Genomic DNA, 26,409 nt, shown 5'->3' on the forward strand with positions numbered 1-26,409 from the left:
TCCTTACTCATCTCTGAACTAGCTCTGCCTGGAACCAAACCGAGAGGCCTCATCACCCAGCCACATCTGTCCCTTCACCATGAAAGCAGCCCTGCGACAGGGAATCTCACACCCGGCTGCAAACATAGCCCTTCAGAGCTGAGATCTCCCAGCACCACCTTGCACGTGCAGGAAACAGGAGCTATCAAATACGGCCACAGTTTCCCATATTCTGTCTGCATCTGTGGTCATCACAAAGTGCGTTCGTGTTCACACAGAAGTAAACAAGATGCACACATGTGCCCCTAGTGTCACTACTCTGATGTATATAACATTTTGTAATTTGGGTTTTAAAAAAAAAGTTTCCAAAGCAAAAACAGGAAAGTCTACTATGCCTTCAAAACGCGAGCTGGTTCCTCGTCACTGCGACTTTGATCACTGCACTCGGGGACCTCGTCACAAACACATCCCAGAGAGTCCAGCAGAAGGACTCTTCGCGCGCCCACCACCCAACATTTATGGTTTTATTATACATGCCTGCATCCCTAAACAATGGGTCTTAAGTTTTTTGTTGATTTGAAAACCTACTCATAAGGTATTATGCTATATGGAATAGTCAGAGTCTCGCTTTTTAAAATTCAACCTTAGTCCCTTGCTAGTGTGGCTCAGTGGATTGAGCACCAGCTTGCAAACCAAAAGGTCACTGATTCGATTCCCAGTCAGGGCACATCCTGGGTAGTGGGCCAGGTCTCTGGTTGGGGATGTGTGAGAGGCAACCACACATTGATGTTTCTCTCCATCTCTTTCTGCCTCCTCTCCCCTCCTCTCTGTCTAAAAGTAAATAAGTAAAATCTTTAAAGAATAAAGATAAAATAAAATAAAACTCAAACTTAGATTATTAAGATTCACTAATGAGGCTGAATGGAGACGGTGTTCATTCATGTTGCGGCTGCGAACGGCCCATCAGATAGCACGGTGCTTTTAGTCATTCTCCAGCTGATAAGCACCTGGGTTCCAGGTTTTTGCTATAATCGACAGTGCGACCAGGGATGACCTCAGTGCACAGCTCCTGGTGCCCACATATGAGCCTTCCGTGATTATTTTGTAACTAGGAGTGGCAATGCCAGGTCATGCAGTATGTGCATGTATAACTTTACAAGATAATTGTTTTCCAAAGCACGTGCATCAGTTTACCCTCCAAAGAGCAGCACAGGGAAGCCTCGTGTGCCTGCCCTCTCCAACGCCCGCCGTTACACAGCTCCTGACAACCAAAGGGGGTGACATGGCATCTCGCTGTGACTTGTACTCCCTGATTACTAAAGGAACTGTGTCTCCTACAAAGAGATCCTCTCCCCACCTAATGCCCTGTACTTTTCCTTCACAGCTCTTATCACAGTCTATAATTAACCACTGGTGGGATTATTTGGTTAATCCCACGATCACCCCACCTGTTTTCTTCACCACAGCGCACTGTACCACAGACACAAAGTAGGGGCTCGGTGTACGTGCTGAATGAATGAATGGATGAATGAATGAACGAGAGAGAGAGACTACCAGGCTCTAACCTGATTTCACTAAAAGCTTGGGGTCATGAGTCAGGTCTGATCTCCGCAGCTTGAGTCATAAAGGGGTGAGGGGATGTAGAGGTGATGAGGTGGTACCTTCGAACCTGGACTGAAGCGAGAGGTCCACAGAGCACAGTCCTAGTCCAGGGCAATTTGCAGCACAAATAACAGTAAAACAACTGTTGTTGTGAATTGTGAGCCTAACATGGGCAACGCATCTCCTACCGAATAACAGCTCGCTCTTATATAGTGTGCTTATTAATACATGCCAAGCCCTGTTACGTGCTTACTAGATTATTCACCTGATCTTCTCCACATCTCTATGGAATGGGTATGACAGTCCCATTTTGCAGCAAAGAAAACTGAGGCTCAGAGAGTCTAAGGAAGTGCCCAGTTAGAGCACATAAGGGGCAAACCCACAGTCAGAGTCAAATCCAGGTCAGTCTCTCCCCGGAATCCATGCCTTTCCCACACAGCTGTTCCAACCCCGTCCCTGGGGGGTTTTGTCTTCTCTGCAGGGGGTTGCCTTTCCTCTCCATTTGCCCCCACAAAGGCTCTCAGACTCCAAGTTGTGCTCCACAGCCCACAGATGCTTTTCAGCTTGTCTCTTAAACATCTGCACTGACAATGCACTGGCTGCAAAATGTTGCATGTCACCCGGGGGGGATGGCACAAGGACATCACCATGCCTGGCTCTAGAGTTCTCCCAAGTCAACAGTCCCTCCCAGTGGAGGTTCTGCAGAAACCAGCTCCTTTTCCACTTTGAGAGGGTTTTTACTGCAACTGGAAGCAAACATCTAACGAGTACCTACCACACCTGGGGCACATGGTATGCCTTAACTCAGCAGGAAATACAATGTAGCCATTAAAACTATACAACCTAGGCTGATGCATGGAAATATGCACATGAAATATGTTAAGTGGGGGGAAAAGCAACTCAGAAACACTATCTACATCCCAAATTAAATATACACAGTGCCCCCACACCTAGAACTGAATGTTCGCTAGAACCTTTCTTTAGTAAAGTGACTTAGGTTTCCAATGCTCCCCCCACACAGCTACTTGCCCACTATTTGTAACAAATCTGTTTTCAAAGCAATGCTACTAATAGTAGCAAAGAATTATTCCCAACAAGAATGAAAGCTCCCTGAGGGTCACAAACCCATCTGTTTTGTCCATAGCTGTATCTCTAAGGAATGCAGGGGCTGAAGGAGTCAGCGACTATGAGACCTGCCTGCTAAATCTGGCCTCCTGGGTTCCAAAGCAGTTTGATTGGAACTCACCCCTGTATGGGTCGTCTACAGCTGCTGCTTTTACAATACCACGGCAGAGCTGAGCATTGAGGACAGGAACATGGCCCACAAAGCTGACAATACGTACTCTCTAACCTTTTGTTAAAGTTTGCCGATCTTTGATCTAATGCTTAGCCTAGTATTTTGCATAGAGTGAGGATTCAATATTTAATGAATTAATTGTTTCAAATAAGCCCAAATCTAGCTAATACATAAGAACAAAGACCTTATTTACCCAGGCCTTATCATAACAAGTGCCTAGCAAATAGGAAATAAGCTCTCTTTTACATATTTTTTAAAACGGACTCTTGGTGCCCTCAGAAGGAGGTATGCCTAGAGCGCCGTCTTCTTGAAGGGCACAGAGGGAGCACACGAAGTCGAGCACGCTCCCGAGCCGCAGTGAGACACGGGAGGTGTGGGCTTGGCAGGCCATCTGGGCAGGTAGGAGTCAAGTCTGAATAATGGGTCAAGATGCTGTAAGGACACCTAAGTGCAGCTCAAAGCAGGATCTTGGCCTCCCTGGCCTCATATTCTAAACAACTAAGCTACAGGCCCAGGACCAACCAGGGTGAAACCATTTGTTTCCTATGTAACTTCTGGTCGGGACAATGCAGCAGTAAACAACTGTAAGCTCAATTAGTTTCCCCTCAATTTATCAGTGCATCTGCATTATAATGCAACTGCATATTTTTAGTTCTGCACGTTCGATTTTTCAGAAGCTGATCACTTGGCTGGTGACTTTTTGAAGCTCATTATGGCCCCAGACCCAGACGACAGGAGCAAGGAAATGAAAGGAGGTGAAAGTCAAATCAGTCGGTACTGCTACGTTACTAGCAGATGAGAAACCGAGACTGGGGTGCGGGGGGTGGTGGAGGGTGAAACCTCCGGTCTGGAGAGCCAGGGCTCCCCTCAGGCCTCTTCCCTCAGATCTCCACGTCTGACACCACTGCACACTGTCAGTTTATCAGTAACGTTATCCTGGCCAATTCCTGTCATGATCCAAGAATATTACTCTCTAAGCTCTCTTCCCCTGCTCATAAGAAAAAACCAAGAGCCCAAAGGAGACTCCGAGTTGAAGCTCGGAGGCCTGGAGCAACCCCTTGGCGCGTCAGAAGTGAGAGGTCAGGTCTGCCCTGACTCTGAAAAGCCTGGGCAGGGACTCACTTAGGGAAACGTCTCGAAAAGAATGCTGGGAGGAGCCTAAGCCACTTCCTCATAGACGCAGCCTCCTCCCTCCCTTCTACACACATTAATTATTCCCAGCAGGCCTTTCCACTTCCCAGGAACCCAGAGATCCAGGAGCAGTTCGGCATCCGGGCTCCGAGCCATTGGGTTACACCCCAGGTCCCCCGGTACTGTACCCCCTTCAGCGGAATGAGGGGAGATCGGACTCCAGTCTCAGGCCCACAGATCCTGCAAGCCTGTCTGTACCACACACACAGGAAAAATGAATGAAACCCACTCCCTTTAAGTGAAAACTAAAAGTCACACTCAAGAAAGACCAGACTAACTTCTCCTCGTGACATTATTCCTCCAATGGCACCACAGGAAATGCTCCCTTCTCCTCTCTCCTCTCTCTCTACTCTCCAGCCTGCCTCCTTTTTCCTTCCAACCTGAGTACTGGTGACTGGAGAAGCCCTTTGCTGCAGGACAAGGCCTTCTGCTCTCCGGCTGACAGCAGACCCTCCCTCAGATGTTCCCCGGGAGGTCAGGGAGCCCTGCTCAGCTCCACCCAGTGGGGTCCAGGCCTTCCTAAGTGAACCACCAACCACATGAGAAAACCAAGGAGGGGGAATGGCAGGAAGCGCCCGCTGCTGCTGCCTCCTCTCACCTTCCCCAGGGCCTCAGCTCTGTCAGAGTTTGAAGCATAATGAGTTTTGTTTCATAACAGTCTTCAGTGAACTGGAAGGGGGAAGGGGATGACAATGATAAAGATTTTAATTTGAAAAATTCCGACCAGCAAAGAGATTTTACAGACTTTAAGATGTGATAAAAGTCTCTTGAGCTGGGGGGCCCTACAGAGCCCCTGAGGGTGCAGCATTCAACATACATTTCCTGAGTGCCTACTAGGTGCCTGGCATGATTCTGGGAGCTCAGGATGCTGCGGTGAACAAGCACACAAGCATCCCTGGCTTCTTGGGGGCACATATTCTAGGAAGCAGGAGACAGTAAAGATAATGAACATGTAACCTACGTGGCATGTGAGAGGTTAAATCAGTCCGTATTTGGGGGGAGAGGGGAAGAGCAGACAGAGGGGATGGGAACGTTGGGCAGACGGCAGGGCACGGCGTGCAACGCAGCGTGGAGAAAAGCCTCAATGAGCAAGACAGAGACGTCTGAGCAAAGACTTGAAGGAGGAGAGACAGTGAGCAACGCACAAGGGCATGTAGGCTCTGGAAGAGCCCTCCAAGCAGAGAGGATGGCCTGCACGAAGGCCCTGAGGCCCGAACATGCCAGGTGCGTTGAAGGAACAGCCAGGAGGGCAATGCGGCTGGAGCAGAGCCCGCAAGGTGGAGACGGTGGAAAGGAAGACAGTACCACAGACACGTGGAGGGGAGGCAAGGTGCCCCCCAGGCCACTGGCAGGACTCTGGCTTTCAATGACTCCCGAGGGGGGTCATTGAAGGGCTGTAGGCAGGGAAGGGACAGGTTCTCCTTCAATTCTCTGCCATCCTGTCATTCTTTCTGGCGACCTCTTTTGACATTATTTAATAAATACAGCTCAAAGCCGTCTCTCCCACAAAGCCCTCTCTGGTAACTCACTGCAAGTTCTAAACTCAAACAACCCAAAGAAAAAGAGCCAATTCTCACACCTACTTCCATCCCAGAAAAATGCTGGACCCGAAAAGGAAGCTGGGTAGGAAGATGAACAGGAGAATGGGTACCAGGAAAACTGACATGACAGACAGGGACAGGGAGATATACCGCCATCGTGCAGCAAGGTCCTTACTCTTCGTCCACTCCCTGCAACTTACTAGGTCCACCAGGCCAGCACTTAATCTCTTCAATCCCTGCTGCCCTGAGGCTGGTCTGACAGTCCAGCTAGCAGATGAGTCCTCTCTCTTTTTCCTCTATAGCCTAATGTTAAGTGGAACTGGGAAGAGAAATATTACTTTGCTCTTACTCGCTAAACTGCAAAGGCAGCGGCTCAGCTAACATTAACCAGTCAAATCAGAGATGGACGCAGCAAGTCCCTTGTCATTAAATCCACACCAGGGATCACCAACAGGTTCACTACACGCCACCAGGTAACCTTACCTGGTCAATCTATATAGAGTAAGCTGCCATCACACAGCCCCAGTCCCAACTGCAACTTCTGTCCCTGGCACCTCTGACCCCAAAGTGCCCCCACACTCACACTCACCCCCCAGCAACCACACAGCAGAGGAGAAAAATAACAACCAACTAAGGAAAGGCTGGGAAAGCCTTGGAATAAACTGCTGCAAAATTGGCAGAAAGGAAGTAATACACTAAAACAATTAGCTCAAGGTGATACACTGTAGTAGCTAAAACCGTGGGCTCTACAGCCAGAGCGCAAGGCACTCTGTGCATTAGAACAAGTGCGTGACCTTGGACAATTACCCATCTGACCTTGGGCCAGTTATCTATCCTCTTATGCCACAGATTCTTCATCCTTAAACCAGGATCATCATTAGCACCTGTGTCCCAGGGCTCTTAGGAGAATTAAAGTTTGTAGAATAAAGCACATAAAAGAATGTCTGGGCCCTGGCTGGTGTGGCTCAGTGGATTGAGTGCCGGCCTGTGAACCAAAGGGTTGCCGGTTGGATTCCCAGTCAGGGCACATGCCTGGGTTGCGGGCCAGATCCCAAGTGGGGGGTGCTTGAGAGGCAACCACACATTGATGTTTCTCTCCCTCTCTTTCTCCTTCCCTTCCCCTCTCTCTCTAAAAATAAATAAATAAAATCTTAAAAAAGAAAAAAAAGAATGTTTGGCACATAGTAAGCATTATTTGAATTTTTCAAATAGAGAAAAACACTTTTTTTAAAGGAAAGCTTCTTTCTGAAACATCTGAGGAAAGGTCTACAGTTTTATTTATGTATATGACATACACATGAAAACAATCACTACTGATTAATATTTCCAACTCTGAAAGTCCTACTCTATCCTTTTAAAATATTAATACAATGCTTCGCACAAAGACACTTACTGCATTATTTATAAAAGTAAGTTATGGGAAATGACCTAAAAATCTGACAATAAAAGAATGGTTGAGTAGATTATGAAAGTCGTAAGAAGAGGTTTTGTGCAGAAACTAAAAATTACCTAATAAAGAAATGTTAAAGACATGAAAAATACCTATGAGTCAAATAATAAAAGACACAGATTTAGACTTCACTTTTAGCTATTATGACATAACAGCTATTAAATGAACTGGACTTCTACAGAGAAAACCAGTAGAGAAAAACCGAATCCGGCCCTCCACCTTGTTTCTACCCAGCGACAGCAGCTCCGAGCTCCTTGCCCCTAGTTAAGGAGCGGTTACATTATACAGTCCTACAATTACATTCGGCCCTTTGGAGGCAACCACGAGGCTGATGTGGCCCCCGGTGAAAATGAGTTTCACACCCCTTTGAGCAAAGGAAGCTCAGAGAGGCAGAGAGGCCTATGTCCGTAGCTAGTGTTTCCCCTCGGGACGTTTTCTTATCTGGTAGAAGAAAGGAGCAAGTTAAAGATTGCAGCAGCTTTCTTCCTGGACTGAGAAAATTAAAAACTGGGGTTCAGGGCTACAAGGACATCCAAGATTTGACAGGCCAAGATACTAGAGAAACGTGAACAGCACGGAAGGGAGCCCAGCACTCTGCAGGTCTCCCCGCAAGGCATTTGCTGACACCCAGGCCAAGTGCGCAGAGGGCTGGACCTGGCATCCGAGCAGAAAGGCGCTGTTGAAAGATTAAAAAGCTAAGCAGAGATTTGGGCTTCAGGGGCAGAGAAACAAAACTTGGTTATCCCGGCCTACCAAATAGGAAGGACCCTAACCAACAGCCACCCCACAAGCAGGAGTGAATCAGAAACAGACCAGCCCAAACTGAATCAAGGGGATGCACCTTGAGCCCCTGCATTTTCCATGTAAAATGCCCAGCATTCACACAAAAATGACCGAGAATGCCTTGGCTGGTGTTGATCAGTGGGTTGGGGGTTTTCCCACAAACTGAAAGGTCGCTGGTTTGATTCACGGTCGGGGCACAGGCCAGGGTTGCAGGGCCAGATTCCCAGTTGGGGGCGTGCAAGAGGCAGCTGCTCAGTGTTCCTCCTATACATCGATGTTTCTCTCGCTGTCCTTCTCCCTTCCTTCCCCTCTCTCTAAAAATAAATAAATAAAACATTTCTTCAAAAAAATGACCAAGTATACCAGCAAATAGGTCGAAAGGAACGCTGAGCAACACACAATCATGAAAAACAATCCCCTTGACAGAAGGGTGGATAAATAAGACGTGATACAATGAAATAGTGTACCATGTGATACAATGAAATATTATTCAGCCATGAGAAAGAATGAGATCTTGCCCTTTGTGATATGGATGGACCTACAGGGTATTACGCTAAGTGAAACTAGTCAGACAGAAAGACAAATATCATATTATTCCACATAGGAATCTAAAAAACAAAATAAATGGGTAAAAAACAAACTCATACATACAGAGGACAGACTGATAGCTGCCAGATGGGAGGAGGTGGGGGAATTGGCAAAAACAGTAGAAGAGACTAAGTACAAACTGCGGTTCTAAAATCAGCCATGGGGATGTGAAGGTCAACGGAGAGAACGTAGTCAGTGACACTGTAATAGCTACGCACGGTGCCAGACCCGTACTAACTAGACTTATCACGGCGATCACTGTGTAAGTTACATAAACGTCTAATCACTATGTCGCACACTTGAAACTAATACAGTATTGTACGTCAACCGTAATTTTAAAAAAATCTTTAGATGACAGAAACTCAAAAAAAGAAAATCCATCCACCCAAAAATTTTATTATAAATATAAATATATAAATATCTTCTATTTTTAATGTATAAATATTATTATGTAGTATGTAATATAATAATATATTTACAGAGATTTTTTAAAATTTAAAAATTGAATACATGGGCCTCACCAGCTTGGCTCAGTGGGTTGGGTGTCACTCCTCAAAGCAAAAGGTCACCAGTTTGGCTCCCAGTCGGGGCACATGAGTGGGTTGCAGGCCAGGTCCCCGCTGGGGGCGTGTGAGAAGCAACTGGTCAATGTTTCTCTCACACACTGAAGTTTCTCTCCCTCTCTTTCTCCCTCCCTTCCCCTTTCTCTGAAAATAAATAAATAAACTTTTTAAACTTTTTGAAAATAAAAATAAATAAAAAATAAAAAGAGCCGAATACATGTGTTTGACAACAACAAGAAACAGCAGAAGAGATGACTGGTGAACTGGAAGACAGGTCAGCAGGAAACAACTCATCCCGAAGCACAGAAAACAGAAACGTGAGCTTCAGGGACATGCAGGACGCCACAAAAGGGTCTCAGATGAGTAGGGATCTAACAAGAGGAGGGAAATAATGGGGCAAAAGCAGTATTTGAAGAGAACTGCCCAAGAATTTTCTAAAACTGACCAAAAAAAAAAAAAAATCAAATCAAGCCACGCATTCTGGAAGCTCTCCGAAGTCCCTGGAGAGTACATACAAAGAGACCACACTCAGGCACATCACAGTGAAACTGCTGAAACACAAAACTGAACAGAACAAATATGTTCCTGTCAAAGGAACCACAGGAAAACTGGCAGGTGACTTTTTAATGGACATGAAGGAAGCCAGAAGACAATGGAGTATCTTCAAAGGATTAAATCAAAAAGAAAGGCAAGCTAGAATTCTCTACCCAGTGAAAATACCCTCCAAATACGAAGGTGCACAGACAAAAGCTGAGTGAACTGTGACACCCGCAGACACCCTCCACCGCACAGGGAGGCACGCACACACACGCACACACACGCACAACCAAACAGAGTTCCCCAGGCAGAGGGTGATCCATCTGAGACAAGAGCTGAGCACGGTTCTATAGGAAGCAACAAAGAGCATCAAAGAGAGTAAATATGTGGATCAATGTAAGTTGTTATTGATTTTTTAAAACGATGTCTTGTGGGATTTAATGAACAGGGTGGGGCAAAAGTAGGTTTACAGTTGTTTGTATGGAAAATAATATAATAATTAATAAATAATGATACAAGAATAAACTCTGTTTTGTGTACTCACAACTGTAAACCTACTTTTGCCCCACCCTGTAGAGAGAGAGAATTAAAACCCAAGACCTCAACAGGCATTAGGACATAAAAGGAGTCTAAGTGTTGTGAGAAGCTCGCATTGTCCAGGAAATGGTTGAAGTATAGGTAAGCTCTGGAAAACAAAATATAGAATCACACAAAGCATCCAACTATGCAAATATATATGTGTGTGTGTGTATATATATATATATATATATATATATTTTTTTTTTTTTTTTTTACTAGAAGGAAACACACCACTTTGTAAAGCAGAGGGTCCATCAAAGTGATGAAGTGGTGGCTGGTATTCATTTTCTTTATACTCCTCAGCATTTTCAGTAGAACAACTTTTTCTCAGTACTTAAATTCACATAAAACTATGACCGTATTTTCTTACACTTGAGGGAGCTGAAAGCAGCCTTCATTCTCTTATAAGGTTTCAAAACGAACAAATTCCTAGAAAACTGGACAGAGAACCTATAATCCCGCAGCCAATTATAGGCAGCATTTGTTCGCATGAGTGAAGAATGCTTTTGTCTGCCGACAAGACGGACCAGGTATCAGACGCACCCTGGGCCCCAGCCAGGGACGGGAGGCTCGCTCCCTCTGCGTGCGGTGTGAGGGAGGCACTCCGTAGGTCCTCCTTCCACGGACGCGAGGAAACTCTCACTGGACAGAAAGAACCACTTCTGCTGGAAATTGTGGTCGTCTGCATGGTCTTTCCGCAACAGAAATCCAAAGAGCTTGCTGAATTAACAAGTAACAGTCATCACGCAAGAGACGTTGGCACCCCACCTTGCAGCAAGAAAAAAACGGAGGCCCAGAGAAGTAATGTGACTTATTTCTTTTTTTAATTTTTATTGATTCCACAGAGAGGGGAAAGGCGGGGAGAAAGAGAGGGAGGGAAACGTTGATCAGTCCCCTCTTGCACACACCCTGACTGGGGACCAAATCTGCAACCAAGGGATGTGCCCGACCGGGAATCAAACCTGTGACCCTTCAGTTTGCCGACTGAGCCGCCCCGGCCAGGGCTAATGTGTCTTGTTTAGAAGGTAATCCGTGCGACACAAGAATCACTGCCTTTGAGAAACAATGATATTAGGGCCGATGAAGTGAGGCAAGTACTCTCAAATGCCCGTGGTGCGAATACAAATTAACTTTTAAACTTTATGAGGGACCATTAGGAAATAGTATCAAGAACCTTAAAAATGCCTCCTCGCTTTAACACAGTAATTCTCCTTTCCAGGAATTTATCTTAAGAAAATAATCTGAGATATGATCAAAGATTTATGTCCCTGAATGTTCATCAAAGCATTACTTATAATAGTCAAAAGTGATAAGCGAAATTTCAATAATAGAGACTAAAAATATTATGGGATCCAGTACCTGGTACACAAGTAGTAGGTGCTCCACAAATACTTGTTAAACATAGAATCTATTTAACAGGATGCTAAAGAATTATTTAAGAAAAATAGCTTCTAAGGAACACTTAATGAGCACTATATTAAAGCACACTCAAAAGAATCCTAATAGGATTGTAAAGCAGAATTATCACAGCAAACGTTTATTGAGAACATACTACCTGCCAGGTGCACCCCAACTGCTTTACCTGCACCATCTCACTCCCCCCCCAACCCCCCCAGCACCACAGGTCAGTGTCAGGGTTTCCAGGGAGTGCAGGCTCCTGGATGCGAACCCCAGCAGCCTGACTCCAGACTACACTGCCTAGAAAAAGTTCTGGAAGGAAATTATTAAAATGTTAACAGGAAGGAAGTAAAGACTATTTTTATTTTCTTCCTTATACCTGTCAATATTTTCCAATTACTGTGTACTATTTGTAGTCTCCCTCCCTAAAAGAAAGTTTTATAAACTACTCTCCCTTACCATTTACACAACTTCAGTGAAAAAAAGTCTGAGTTCTAATGAAGCTTTGAAGCACGTGTCCTCCAGGCCTTGGAAGCAGGACAGAAGACCGTACATCTGGGCCGTGCATGCTGACCAGGGACAGGGGATGGGCCAAGAGTCTGCTCCACAGACTGCGGAGTGCCCGTGACTTCCAGGCCACAAGCCCACGTCGCCATCTGGCCTACAGCGTGCTGATCTGTAGGCACACTCTGCATTAATCTTCCCAATGACCTATCCAACTAGATGGGACCATTTCGGGAAACAGAGGTTTAGGGAGGTGAAGTGACTTCCCCAAGGTCATGCAGGGCACCCCAGCTCTAGTCAGAGGCCTGTCCACCCTGCAGCCCAGCCCCCAACCGTTCCCCCACACCATGGGGAACAGCTGGGGTGGAGCTGAGAGCAGGTTCAGGCCCGGGCACTTCTGCACGTGAACAATGGCGACTGTACTACCCGCACACACATACCCTGCCCCAAATGCAAATACACACCCGGACCCAGCCCTCCCAGAACTTTGCCCCTTCAGGAAACAATTCTGCAGAAGAGCAAAGAATGGGGCTTCGCGGCTCTCAAAGCACTTTTGCATCTTTTCTCTCCTTTCCCTCTCAAAAGAAAGTTTTTCAGCCAGTAAAGACAGCAAAGGAACTGAGGATAAGGAGGAAGAGGCTCTGAGAATTCGACTGCTGCCCAGTGATACCCCCGGAGCGTTGGTGCGGTCCTCTGGAACCGTATTATAAGAGCCACGTTTCTGAAGAAAAGTCAGGCCATGCTGACGGGCAAAGGCTAGATGGGAGGCAGGATAAGGAAGAGGGGAAAGCAGCTGCTTTCACAGTCACCCCGGCCGGTTCCTGGGTTTAAATCCCTGCTCTGCGACTTCCTAGCCACGAGACCTCGAGTAACCCTCTTCACCCTCAGCTGAATAATGGGCGTAATAACACCTCAATCGTGGACTTGCTTTCAGGATTAAAGGAGGTAAAATACAGGGGTGGGCAAAAGTAAGTCTACAGTTGTGAGCACGCAAAACAGAGTTTATGCTTGTATTATTATTTATTAATTGATTATCGTATTATTTATTATTACTAACCTACCCCTGTATGTAAAATGATGCCACATCTCTGTACTTAGCAGGTAGCTGTTATATTTTGAAATGTGTTTTATCCTCAAAGGTGCGCCATACCAGTGCGCATTGCCTCACCTTCCTAAAGAAGACAATCCTCGTATGCTTCTCTGAATTTTGCCGCCCTGGTTCCTTCTTAGCTCTCTCAAAGAGTCTAGATCGATCGCATTACTTCCCAGACTCCTCTTCAAAATTCTACAAGTTCTTAACTTTGAGCCCCGGAAGTGTCCTCAGAGCAGAACCTGGCACAGGCCGACAAAGACAAGGGCCGAAACCCCTGCCTCTGCTCAGATTCCATTGTCAGGGTTAGAAATGGGGCAACACAGAGTAAGAGGAACCCTGAAGGGCAAGGAACAAGTACGTACAGAAGTACAGAGAGGGAGGATGGGGGGGGAGCGCAAGAGGGCAGCTCGCTGACAAAGAGTGGAAAGGGGCGGTTACCAAGCCCTGGCCCGGGGTCTCAAAGAGCAAAGGGGTTGAGGGACCCGGAAGAAATGAAAGAGAGTTCTTTCCCCAGCTGCCCTTAGAAACCGCGAAGAGCACCCAAAATGGAGAGAAATGGAAGGCGGTCCTGACTTGGCAAGATGGTCATGCTACTCTCGGACCATCACTGCCACAGCCTAAGCGTCCACACCCTCTTCCCCTGTGTTGCTAGCACTTTCCTAACCGATCTCTCGACCTACAAGCTCAGCCACTCCAGCCTGTCCTCCACACCTCTGGGAGTACTCTTGCCAATACACAAACCTGACTTGGCCCCATTCCCCCAAACACCCCCTCCTCACTAAAACGCTTCAGTGACTGTCACTGCCTGCAGGGTCAAGACCAAGCTCCATAACGTGGCACCGGGACCTCCCTGCCCAACCCCTGCTTACCTCCCCAGCCCCATCACCTGTAACTGTCACTGAGAACTTCCCACATGCCAGCCCCAGCTGGGTACTGGGGACACAATGATAAACAGGACACAGCACAGGGATGAACAAGACCTTATTTACACCCTTAAGAAGCTAAAAGTCCTGTTGGGGAGACAGACGCAGAGAGGGACTGTCGCAATGCAGACGGACAGTGGGAAGGAAGCCCAGGCTGGGGTGTTAGGGCAAGCCTCTGGAGGAGGGGCAGGTAAGCCAGGTGAGGGCCAAAGGAGGAAACACTCCGTGCAGAAGAAACCTAGGAGCGAAGCTGGTGAGCAGCGTGAGCTAACAGAACTTTCTGCACAAGTGGAAATGTTCCATGTGCTTTACAACAGGGCAGGCACCAGCCCACATGTGGCTACGAGCACTTGACACATGGCTATGCAACGGGGGAGCTTAACTGCCCACGTTATTTAATTTCTAATTAATTTCTATTCAAATAGCCATACGTCATAGCTAATGGCTACCATATTGGACAGCACAGTTCTAGAGCATTAAACCAAAGGTGACAGGAAATGAAGCTTTGAAGTGACGGTTCAGTCAGGCCAGACTGCGAGTGGCTTCCTACACTCGCTGGGCTACCTGCTGCTCCCTCCCCCCATCTACCTGGCAAGCCTCACTGGACCCGCACAAGGCCACTGGATTCTACCTCTCTAGGAAGACCTCCCTGGCTGCTCTACACAGTCTCTCGCCCTTACTGCTTCTGAAATGGCTTTTCCTAGGCAGGCATCACCATGTATCACATTTCCATGTTCTCATAACCAGCTTCCACTAGCCTCTGAGTTCTGGTATTTCCTGGTATCTGTCCTGGTATTTCCAGCCACTGAACAATCTTAGCACATGGGAGGCACTTAATAAATGCTTGATGGACAACTTGTCGGCAAAGTGAGAGAAGCCTGGTAGAGATGGGGCAGGGCACTCACCTCTTCTAACAAAGGTGCAAGTGCCTAACCTTGACCTTCCTTAGAACCACCGCTCGGGATGAGTCCTCATGAACATCCCAAGCACTCTACCCATAACTGTCCCCAGCAGGCCTTGTGGTGGCTCTACTTTCCCCAGGTTCCTGGGATCTAGAGGTCTGGACCGGGCAAGTGACTAGCCAGTTTTTAAAGGCAGCACAGGCTCATGACCAGGAGCCAGCCTTTTGGTCCTGGGTCTGGAGTCCAGCTCCGCAACTCAGCACCCGCATGTCCTTCAGCTGGCTGCTGACATGCGCTGAGCCCCAGTTTTCTCCAGTGCAAAGTGGGCATCACATCTGCCTCTTACAGGTGTCGGGAGGCTGAATGACTGACACATCTGCACGGGGCCAGGCACCCAGTAAGCTCTCTACAAACAGTAGTAAGAGATGTGAAACCCTCATTTGGATACCCCCACAGCATATGCAAATTCCTGAGCCCCTAAATAGCCGCTTCTTGGTGCTCTCTGGATGCAGGGTACATAATCCAATCTCTGACTCACCCTGTGTTGCCAAAATTCTTCTGGGGTTCCCAGGAGAATTTTTTTTTTTCTTCTAACTTTAAAAATTAAACAGTCCTTCCAGCATTGTGGGGTGGCAGGGGTGAGGAAGGAGCCCATGAAATCCAACAAGCAGCTATGAAAAGGCTACAAACTGATGGGAGAAAGAAAGGAGAAGGCAGCTGGAGGGGGTGAGCAGGGGGGATGGAGACAATCCCCTGAGTTTCTGCCATTATTGAATACCCCAACTCTCAAAGCAGCCAGGCAGCCTCCTCCTCCACGTGGGCTAAGCTCCGTTAATGAGAAAGCAGTGCTCTGCCTACATTACCACAATAATGATTTCCCCCTTGCATTTTTACATGCCCTCTGCTTTATCATAGCAGAAGTAGACATATATTTTCAATAAATCCCTTCTCCCCTTCCTCCTCCCCAACTCGAGCTCTCCCAGTAAAAGCTGTTCTCCCTGCGCCCTCCCCCAACACAATTCCCAACCCTGGAGCACAATGAGTTCCACTAATCAAAACAGAAAGAAAAAGAAAAATGGAAAAATCACAGCTGCTGAAAAACAGCATTCGCTACAAGTCAAAGCCCTCCACATTTTTTCTGCACGCAGCATTTACTTCTTCAAGGACACGGCACCCCTCCCCTATCAGAAATCTTATGTAGAGTTGCTCAAAGGGGAGGGAGGAGGGGGCGGGCGAAGAAATCTAATATTCACTCTCTTTCCTATTTTGACTAAGCCAGCACAGACAGAAATATAGATAAGGTCTTGAATAACTGATTTAACAAAATGTCACTTATTAAAAGGGGTGGGGGATGGGGCCGCATTTGCATTTGAGAGCTCAGTTAAACCAACCCAGCTAAAGGCAGTGAGGCCAAGAAAGCAAGAAGGAAGGAAACATTTCTCTCGTCTGGTCTCCTTCAGCGGCTGCAGGAACTGACTCTGGTGGCAGAGAGGCCTGGATTGCTCCTCCAACAAGACCCGGTAGGGAGAAAACCAAAGGCCAAACAGAAACAAACAAACAACAGCTGATTCTTAAATAAGTAAGCGTTCACACTGTACTAAGTACTGCCAGGCCTGTGCTGGGGACCGGGGGCACAAAATGAATGACCCAGTTCTGCTCTCCCCAGGGCAGTCTGGACGGGGTGGAAGACACGCCCAGTGCTAACTGTGACAACAGCACCATGGGCTGCAGCAGCCCCACTGCACCCCTGCAGCCCACCCCACAGCCCTGACCCACAGCCAGGCACACAGCGCCCGCAAGAAGGACTTCAGGGATGAGCGTCGGCGCGGGAAGACTCCCTGAATTCCACACCGGTTTCTGAAGCAGCTCAGATGCTTCAAAAGGAGAGGCCCCTAAATGTCCTACCTACCGTGGCTCCCCATGAAAACCCCTTGGCCAGCATGTGTTCACCCTATTAAAAAAGGGAGGTGAACAAGCCCCCAGTACTTGACCGTCAGCCTCAATTCCTGGGATCCTTCAGTTACATTTTAAGGGAGCTTGGTAGCTCCCATCATGAGGGACAACAGAGGGAATTAAAACTCCCTGGCACCAAATCCATCTTTTTCTCCCTCTTCATTTTAAAACATCTTTCAGAGATGTTAGGTTGCAGGCAATCTCCCAATGATGACGAGAGGCACCCAGAGCAGCCTTTGTTTTGACAAAGACCCCTGGGACCCTCCAGCAGCTTTCCAAGGTAGCCTAAATGCCCAATCCCAGTTCCCTCCAAGCCAAAGGACCACACTATCCAGAAATGACCACGGATTACCCTGGTTCCACCACACTGAGGGGCCCCGCAGAGGGACGGGGCTGAGAGCAGGAGGCTGATGGAGAACAGCCCTGTGATTTGTTCAAGTCAAGTTTTGGCTTTAATTATGAGTCAGGCTTAAAGCTGTGTGCTCCAGAATGAGCCAGACGACTCAAGTTTTTAAAAATGTAATGCCCCAAACATGCTTAAGTCATCTGAGTATTTCCAACTAAAGTCACTGGAGTTATAAGCCTGAAATTTCCGGGTGAACGTCTTGGTTTCCATGATCTTTTGCATACATTCTGCCACATTCTTATCTAATACTGCATAGCATTATTCATTTGAAAGGGTGACAAAATTTGCAGACCACTCAAATTCTCGCATCAACCCGGGGCTTTCAATGCTGGCTGGTCATGTGACTCCAGGTTAGTAACTTATTTGTATTTTTTTCAATTCTTCTTCTCGAGCCTCATTTTCCCCAGCTGTAAAATGAGAACACCGACCTCCTATGGTTGTTACAAGACACAGATAAAATAGAACAAGCTCAAGAGGCTCTGGACCCGTAAAACGCTAGGTAAACACTAGTTATTTCAGTGACGGCATCCATTTCCTCCCTCTCTGATTTTTCGATGATTATTTTCCCCTCTCTATGAAGCCAGGTTGATATCGGTTCCACTGATCTCGCAAAACTGACGACTTGTATTTATTACACAAATACAAGAAGCCTCATTATCCACAGGTGTGGAAAATCTGACCGCTGAATCTAGGCGAGGGGTGCGAGAGAGTTCATTACACCGTTCTGCCTGCTTGTGTGTGTGTTTAAAGATTCTTCATGATAATAATTGATGTAGAAAGAAAGAAAAAGAGCCTCACTCTACTAAGCAGATGCCAGGGGTCCAATTAGTGAAAATCATGGGGTATTTTTTAAAATTGGAAATGACTTGCCAGCATACACCGTAAGACTAAAGGCTACAGAACTGTTTCTAAGTAGACTCAGTTTTACACAAGTCTTCATTTGCAAAACAAATGCTGAATGCAAACGAAGACTGTTAGGATGACTGAGTGGGGGCGGGCTGGGGGAAGGATCTGACGACAGTCGGTTTCTTGGGGAGGTTCAAGGCTCTCCTGCACCCAGTGCACAAATCAAGTTACTCTGGCCCTTTGGGTGGGCCATTCTCAAATCCTACATGTGGAATCAGAGTCTGAACCTCTACTGACTAGCATTTCACAGCCAGCATTCCGATGCCTGCCTTCCAACAGGAAGACCAGTTTCCCTAAAGGAATCACAGAGGACTTGGAAACCCCAAACAGAAAGTAGCTTCAAGGAGGGAACATCAGCGGGAATGGACGCGGTGAACAGTTTTTAGCAGAAGCTTTGGGAAATTAAGGGAAGGGTTTCATTGGTTGTCAGGTTTTCACATCTGAAAAGAAGATCTGGCCGAAGATCAATTCACCTCACTGCTGACTTTTACAGTTTACATCGCACTTTCCATACATTATCTGATTCCATCCTCACAAGTCTAAGAGGAGAGGCGACAGATGGCTTCACCCTCTTCTTGCACGTGTGGAGACAGGCTCAGAGGCTGACTTGTCCAGAGCCAAAGACAGAGCTGGACCCCAACCCAAGTTTTCTGTCTCTGTCCTCACCCGCCCACCTCCCATGCAAACCCCACGGTCGGCCACGGAGGCTGGCAGTCTGTGGCATATTTTTGTGAAAGGCAACCTGAAGGAGAGGCAGACCTTTGCCTTCTTTCTTTTTGGAGGTTCTTGTTCAAAACACATGACATGGTGCCCACCAACTTTTGAACAAGGCTGAAAATCACAGATGTCTTTTTCCAATCATAGTTTTCAAATAAATCTAATGTAAGGCCCAAATTACTTTAACTGACGACTCTTTCCCAAGTGATAGAATCTTCTCTTTCCTCTGTACTGCTCAGTAACGCAGTCAAATGTTCCAAAAAAAAATGCAGTACAATTTTCTGATGCAGCCTTAACCCTTGCGGCCTCCTGCTAGAGTCAAATACTGAGCCCAAGTGCTTCCCAGGGAGGGTGTGGCCTCAGCCTGGAGAGGCAGAGCACCTCAGAGCCTAGGCATGGCTCCCTCACCCGCCCCTCACCTGCCCCTCACCTGCACCTGCACTCTAGACACAAGGAAGAAGTGTCCTTCCTCCAGGAAAGGCCAGATCTCCCCCCACAGACCTCCAGGGCTTGTACTCAGCGACCCAACCCACAGCTCTTTGTCAACCACTCCCATCAGCACCCAGATATACCACCAGCACCCCCCAAAGCCCTTCCCTTTACCACAAGTCCTTCCAGCTCCTGTTCCATCCCTCTGCCCCCCCTTCTCGGCCAGGCTTTGCCCAAAAGTTGTGTACATATGCTACTTACTACCAGTTCCTTACCTCCTATTACCCTGCCAACGCCCTCCAGTCTTGCTCCTGCCCAACCCATTGGCTGTTCCGCTGAGACAGGTTTTTCCCAAGTTGCCAGTGGCTTCCATTTTGCCAAATCCATTGGTGATTTTCCTGGCCTCATCACACACACCCTCATACACACTGCCTTTTCCCTGTAGGCTCCTTAGGACATGTCCTCCAGTCTCCTGGATTAAAATACCACCCCCTCGCTGACCATTCCCACATTTCCAGCTCTTGCCCACCAGTCCTCCGGCACTGAATGCTGGATGCTGTATCAGACTACTTGCCTGTCATCTCCACCTGGAGTCGGACAGGCACCTCAAATTCAAAGGAGCCCAAGCTGAAACAGTGTGACTGTGATTCTGCTCCCTTTGCTCTCCCTCTTCCCCATCTCAGCAAAGAGCACCACCCACCTACTCAACTTCCCAAGCCAGAAACCTGTTATCTTAGAGTCCTCCTCCCTAGACCCCACCCAATCCATTGCCAAGCCTGACCCATTCTACCTCTACTGTTCATCTCACACCCACCTGCTTCCCTCCATTCACCTTCTGTCACCTCCTCCCCTGGCCAGCTCCAACTGCCACATTACTGAGCTCCCCAGTTCCACACCTGCCCCTCTCCACCAATGCATTCGTTGGGGGCTGTCACTTCTCATAGCAAGTTTCAATAGTTTCCCACTACACTTCAAATGAAACCCAAACCTTTTCAAGGCCCCCAGAGCCCTGCATGATCGGTCATCTCCTGGGCCCTCTCCCTCCCTGTTCTCCACCTTTGCCTCCTTTCAGGTGCCCCCAAAGCCAAAGTGCTTCCACCACGGCTCTCCTCTGCCTGGTGCCCTCTGTCTCCCCCTCCCCCGCCCCCCATGCCCAGAGAGGCTTTTCTAGGCTGCTTTAGCTGAGTCAGTGCAGGTCGCTGCTCCCTAGGATTTCATCAGAGCATTTATCACATTTTGTAACATATATTTCTCTACGTGTCAACCTCCCCTCTGGACTGTAAACTAGGGCTGGGGGGGGGGGGATAGGTAGAGGGAGATTATGTCTGTTTGAATTATCAACACATTCCCAGAGCCTCACCTCAGTGCCTAGCAAACAGTGGGTGACCAAGAAATAGCTGCTAAATGTACAAATGAATAAACCAGAGCCAGTCAGGGCATGAAAAGAACTTAGCAGCTATGAGCCTAGAGTTATCACTGCCATTTAGGCAACACAAGTTCTTTCTCCCCCTTCCTCTCTCTAAAAAAAAAAAAGTGTTAATACTTCCAAACCAAAAGTCCAATAGCTCAGCATGTCCCACCCATTCTCAGCTCGTTGTCTTCCACGAGGAAAAGGTAAAACTCATCCATTTCTTCGGTAAACCCAAATTAACCAGCAGACCCTATAAACAGATGCCCAGAGAACTGGAAAATTCTTATAAAATAGTCACAGGGCTTTTTGTTGTGTATTTTCTTTAACCCAGGAAAAACAAAGATTAAGAGAGCCCTGGAATCAAACTCATGCTATCAAGCCTACATTATTCCTCAAAACGCCAGGGTACCCGTGTTGAAAAGCATTCCCAGTTCCAGACGCAGCTGCCTTTGTCACCCTTTCCCCACAAGTGAAAGCAACTACTTCATTTCCCCTTTATTTTATTGGTTCGCCTTAAACATGCAAATTCAGAAATATCACTACTGGTCCGTAAGATCCTAATCCTCTCTCTTCCCTAAATTACACAGTTTCATGCAGTCAGAAATAAAAGGAGCTGAATCCAGCTGCTCTTAGATGCAGGACAATCGGCACAAGTTTGTCCTGGCCGGGGCGCGGGCCACTTGCCTGGGTCCTTACTTTACATGTCAATGTTCAAAGTCAGTACAAACACCAAGAGCTTTTTCCCCAAAAATGCCCACCGTGAAATACGAAATGCCCCACAGGCAACAGTAGTGCAGTATCATTACCACTAACACCATGGCAAATATACAAGCAAATTCCAGCTACCCACGTGCGAATTTTTTTCACAGAAAATAGGTAAAGCCCCACTAGGCTTTCTGGTACTACTCAATGAACCTTGGTCTTGACCAAGCCTAATTAGACAGGTGAACCAGCTGGCCGCAGGGGAAACCTCCGAGATGAACTGAGATTATTTTTGGTGCCTGGGATTATGTGCCACTCTCCGTTAGCACATATAATTGGGTTTCAACCACGCACTTTTTTTCCCAAGACTATGGCAGGCTTTCGTAAGTATTTCCTCGCCATGATGGTGGAGATTACCAGGTCACTCAGACGTCTTTTTTGGAATGCCAAGGTACAAATCCACTCTCTCCGTGAGAAGACAAAAACAGAAGTTAATCAACTTGCCCAAGTCCGTGAAGCAATTTGGCCGTTGGCCCAGGAAGACACACTATCGAGACCTCTGGAGACATTTCTCCACGAGACCGAGTCATAGAATTTCAGACATGGATGGAACTCATGGATTAAACCGTGCATTTTTAATTAAAAAAAAAAAAAATCCGGAACCCAGAAATGTGAGAAACTGCTACACTCCCCATTTCGCAGTGACATTTTCCCCTCGTCTGACCATCAAACCACCTTGAAAGTTCTGTCACTTTACAAATACTGTAAACTTGAGCCAACCACTGAATGCAAAACAATGTTAATTAACACTTTCTAATTAATCAACTTTATGGAGAACCTTTATACTTCCCACCCACTCCCCCCAAAAACAATGCTTTTGATTACTGTGACCAGCCCAACCATCAAAGGTCCAGAAAATGAATATGATAAATAAGCTTTGTTTTTGTAACCACACATTTTATTATATAAGCAGCAGGCCCCTCATTTTTAATTAATGCTGCTACCCCAACAAAAACCACAGGCCCAAGCAGGTTAAAGGAAGCAAAACTGAGCACTTTCCACACAGTTCATAGAACAACTGTTTTCACAGCAAGCTCACATAAATGCTATGTGATGTTAACACATGCCTGCTCTGTGGAAGCCTGCTTACCAAGCTGTGAAAAGACTCGTGTTTACCATGGAACCTGTAAAATTCATCTTCTCATGCCCATAAAGCAGACGGGAAATGCTCTTTTTTGAGATGTCAAGCTGGATTCTCAACAAATCTTTGGCAAAAATGGACATGCCCAAAAGGGCGGGGCCCGAAGAGGTGTGTCGCTCCCAGTATCAATTCCTATAAATCAAACCCTGACAGTCACCACAACATTTTTAAAAGAATGAATTATGATTCATGGGCCTTCAAACCTTTATTACCACAAGAACATCCCAGCAGAAGAGAAAAAAAGCTGCTGACTTGATTAATGGCCAAAGCAAGACAATAAAATAAATCTCATAAATATAAGGGAAAAAAAAACCCCAAACGACTGCTCTTGGCTGGGAGGGTGAGCATGTCAATAATTTCACTGTCCTAGGGTAAACATGCATAGAGACTCTGTTTACCTTCCCAGCGCATACCACAACCAGGCACAGATTTTAAGCAGGGAAAAAAAATAATCACTAATTTGTTTAACCAATGCCTAGGTAAGAACATTTGATAAGTGGCAATAATATTTAATTCCCAACTAACTCAACTCTCAAGCTACCAAATATCAAATTCTCAATCTGGAAATCTGATGACAGGAAGGAAAGAAAGAAAGTACTGTCCATCAGTAATGTGTAGAGAAATATTTTTAAACCCATTTTTTTCCCTACCAGAATTGAGCCTGGCTACAGAATTGCAGAAAGCTTAACCAACTGAAGTTAACCACACTGCCTAGTGTTTACTCCCTGCCCCTACTAAAACATGTCTAGGTTTAAACCTCGGGTGCTAAAATTATCCTGGCAAAGTTAAAACTCTCAGCATAATCCAGATACCTGACAGCCAAAACTTACAACCCACCTGCAGAAAGCAGCAGGCTGAGGACCGGGAAAACAGGCCGGGAGAAGCAAAGACTGCTGGTTAACTAGTTAACCGCGGAGTACTTCTGCTTGTTATCCTTCCAGGGGGCACAAAACCACATCATCTGTGACCAGACTGCTCTCTTGAAACAGCTAATGATGCAGAAGGTTGGTACCAAGTGGGACAACTGGAAACTCCTTTTTTAAAGCTCTGCTCCAAGGCCTGCTAAAAAAGTACACCCGGTCGGCTTTCAGAAGGCATTTTTTGAAAGAACTCTTCAGCCATCCCTGGATCGTCATTCCTAAGCATCACTTCCATGCACTTCACAAGACAGCCCAAGCCATGTTAGCAACCGACTTCAACACTTAACGTTCACTTGCCAAAGCCGCGTCTAGTCTGGGAAGAGTTTCCACAAAGCTGGCTCTAGCAGGCCAGTCGAAAGCACACGGAGGAACCAGAAGTCATTTTCTTTTAACCTAAGGATGGCAGGCGCACATGCTCCAGCCCAGTGCTGACCAGAGGCTGCCCGCCAGGTGCTCTCGGCCTCAGCCAGTGAATGGGTGGTTTTGTGTTGTTTTCTAATATCTATTTCTTCAGACCACCAGCAGCAACTTCCCAGTCTTCCAAACCGAAGTTGAGACTGGAGGGGCAGGTATACCCTCTCACATATTCTCCCATCTGGGTGGCCACTTTAACTTCGGGGGGGTGGTACCCAGCCCCCCAAAGAGCCTACAGGCGCATATACAGACACATATGCATCATGTCAAAAACCCCAAAAGGCACATCCCCAGGGTCCTGCGGTTTCTTGGCTGGAAGAATGAAGGCTTTATAACATCACAACCTTCAAGCGCAAGCCCCACCACCACCCCTTTAAGCTGGGTCTGCCAATTTTAGCGCCCATCGCACCCCTCCCCCTTTGCTGGGATGCCGTGGAGCACGGAGAGGGAAGAGTGAAGAAGGGAAGCAGAGAGAAGGCCCTAGTTATATAGTGAAAGTAAAGAAGTGGGGAGACATTTTTCCTTTTCGGCCCCCCCACTTTGTCCCTTCCCCTCCCCCCACTCCCCGTCTTCTTACGGAGCATCCCCCAACTAATTTTTTAAAAAATGAAACTTAATAAGGTTCTTGCCTACCTTGGCTGTTTCTGCAACAAGTGCATGGGCAATCCGACAAGACCAGTCTCCGCTTGGGGGGTGAGATGAGGGGCAAGCAGTGCTGATGGAGTAATTTCAATATTAATTTATATCACAGCCGCCTCCTCGAAGCGCTACTCACTTACAGTACTGCCATCAGCCTGTAAACAAATATCGCTCCGCCAGGAAACATACTCCCCAGATGCAAGCCCCTCTCCCCAGCAGGGAACCTGGCCCTTCGCCCCCCACCCCACCCCCACCCAACAGCGTGCTCCCCCAACACCAGTAGGAAGCTCTGGGTTCCCAAAGCACCAAACCACCACCTCCGCCACCACCCTAGCAAGAAACTTACTCGGTCCGTCTAGCCTCCACCCTCCGTTCAGGAAATCTACTCTCCATATGCATTCAGCCTCCCCGCAGGAAATCTGCTCCCCCCTCCCCCCCTTCTATATACATGCACCCCTCCCTCTCCTCCTCCCCACGCGCCCTCCCCGGTCAGAAACTTACTAGCGAGCAAGCGTGCAGGCTCTCCCAATCCTGGAAACTTACTCCCAGATATAGTGCCCGCCAGCCCCCTTCCCGGCCCTGCTACCCTTCCTGCCCTCCGCCACAAGCAACTCCAAACTCTCCGCATCCAGCCACTCTCCCTCCCCGGTGGAAATTGCAGCGCGGGGCCGCGCGCGTGCATCCACCCTCCCCTTCAGGAAACTTACTCCCCATCTGCATGCACCGCCTCTCAGCCATCGCTTAGAGGGAAGGGGGTGTGCTAAGGAGACAGAAATACATATGTATCTCTCGCCCCTCCCCCGGCCGCAGCCCACTCGGGGCCGAGCCGCGGTAACCTGGCCTTACCTTTTGCATTGCTCCCCATCCTCGCCCCTCCCGTAACCCTCCTTATCCGCTCCCCGACGCCCCCCCCTTTTTTTCACCCTTTACCCACCCCTAGCAACCGTTCCCAAGCTCCTCTCGGTCTCTTTTTTTTTTTAATCCAGGATGCAAATTCCTCCCCTGTCAGCAAATCGACTGTCAAATAATTTTCTTGCTAAAGGAGAAAGGCGGAGTGGGGGGGGAGCAGAAGCAAAAAGGGGGGAGGGCGGGGGGGAAGGGAGAGAGGGGGACAGAAGAGGGGAGAGATATCCCTCCGCAGAGCCGGGTCTGGCGGCAGGCGGGGAAGCAGGAAGTAAGGTGTCCAGTGCCTCGGCCGGCGGGTGCTACGCCGCGGCCCCCGCCCGCGCCCGGTGTCCCACGGGGCCCCTCGCTTTGGCTGGCGCTGGCCGCCCGACGCATTGTTCGCAGTCTTCCCGGCGTTGCGCTGCCGACCTTATTTGTTTGCTCTGCATGTGCGTGAGGTTGCACCTTTTGTAGGCTGGCGAGACTCTGGACGAAGATGGGGCGGGGGGCGCGGACCGAGTTGCGGCCCCGCGTGGGACCTGTCAGCTAGCAGAGGTGTGGCAGACTCTCCGCCGTTGCCGGAAAGTCGAGGCCCAGGAGAAGGCAGCGTGGCCGGGAAGCTGCCGCCTTAGCCCCGGACCAGTGCAGGAGTGCTTCCTGCGTAGCCGTCCCGGTTATTGTAACGCGCTTTGCAATCTAACGATTTGGGTTTGGGGTTTATTTGTTAAAGCGGTTGCAAAGATGCCAAAGTCTAGGTGGGCTGGGGGTAGACGGTCTGCACCCTTCTACTCCCCTCCCTGCACCCCGGCCTCTGTGGGGCAGGGAGAGAGGCCAGGACTCCGGGGAAGGGGCTGGAGGTTCGCGCAGCGCGCGACTCCATCCCTCCGCCCCGATGG

The 26,409-nt window shown here is 48.0% G+C and overlaps 1 protein-coding gene across 18 annotated transcripts in view; it reads right to left on the reverse strand.

Moving 5' to 3' along the window:
* TRERF1 (transcriptional regulating factor 1) overlaps positions 1-25,659 on the reverse strand; it is a 198,929-nt gene extending 173,270 nt beyond the window's left edge. For 5 of the 18 annotated variants that reach the window (XM_045193166.3, XM_045193165.3, XM_045193164.3 and 2 more), the window contains exons 1-2: positions 25,130-25,584; positions 24,623-24,704 (exon numbers count right to left, since the gene is read on the reverse strand). The gene's annotated coding sequence lies outside the window, so the exon portion shown is untranslated. Of the gene's footprint in view, positions 1-24,622; positions 24,784-24,974; positions 25,039-25,129 lie in introns of those variants that run through there. The other 13 variants (XM_045193163.2, XM_045193154.2, XM_053913901.1 and 10 more) reach the window with 9 other exon arrangements.
* Between the last annotated feature and the right edge of the window lie 750 nt (positions 25,660-26,409).

Source organism: Desmodus rotundus, chromosome 11, assembly GCF_022682495.2.
Source record: "Desmodus rotundus isolate HL8 chromosome 11, HLdesRot8A.1, whole genome shotgun sequence".
In the NCBI taxonomy this organism is placed as follows: Eukaryota; Metazoa; Chordata; class Mammalia; order Chiroptera; family Phyllostomidae; genus Desmodus; species Desmodus rotundus.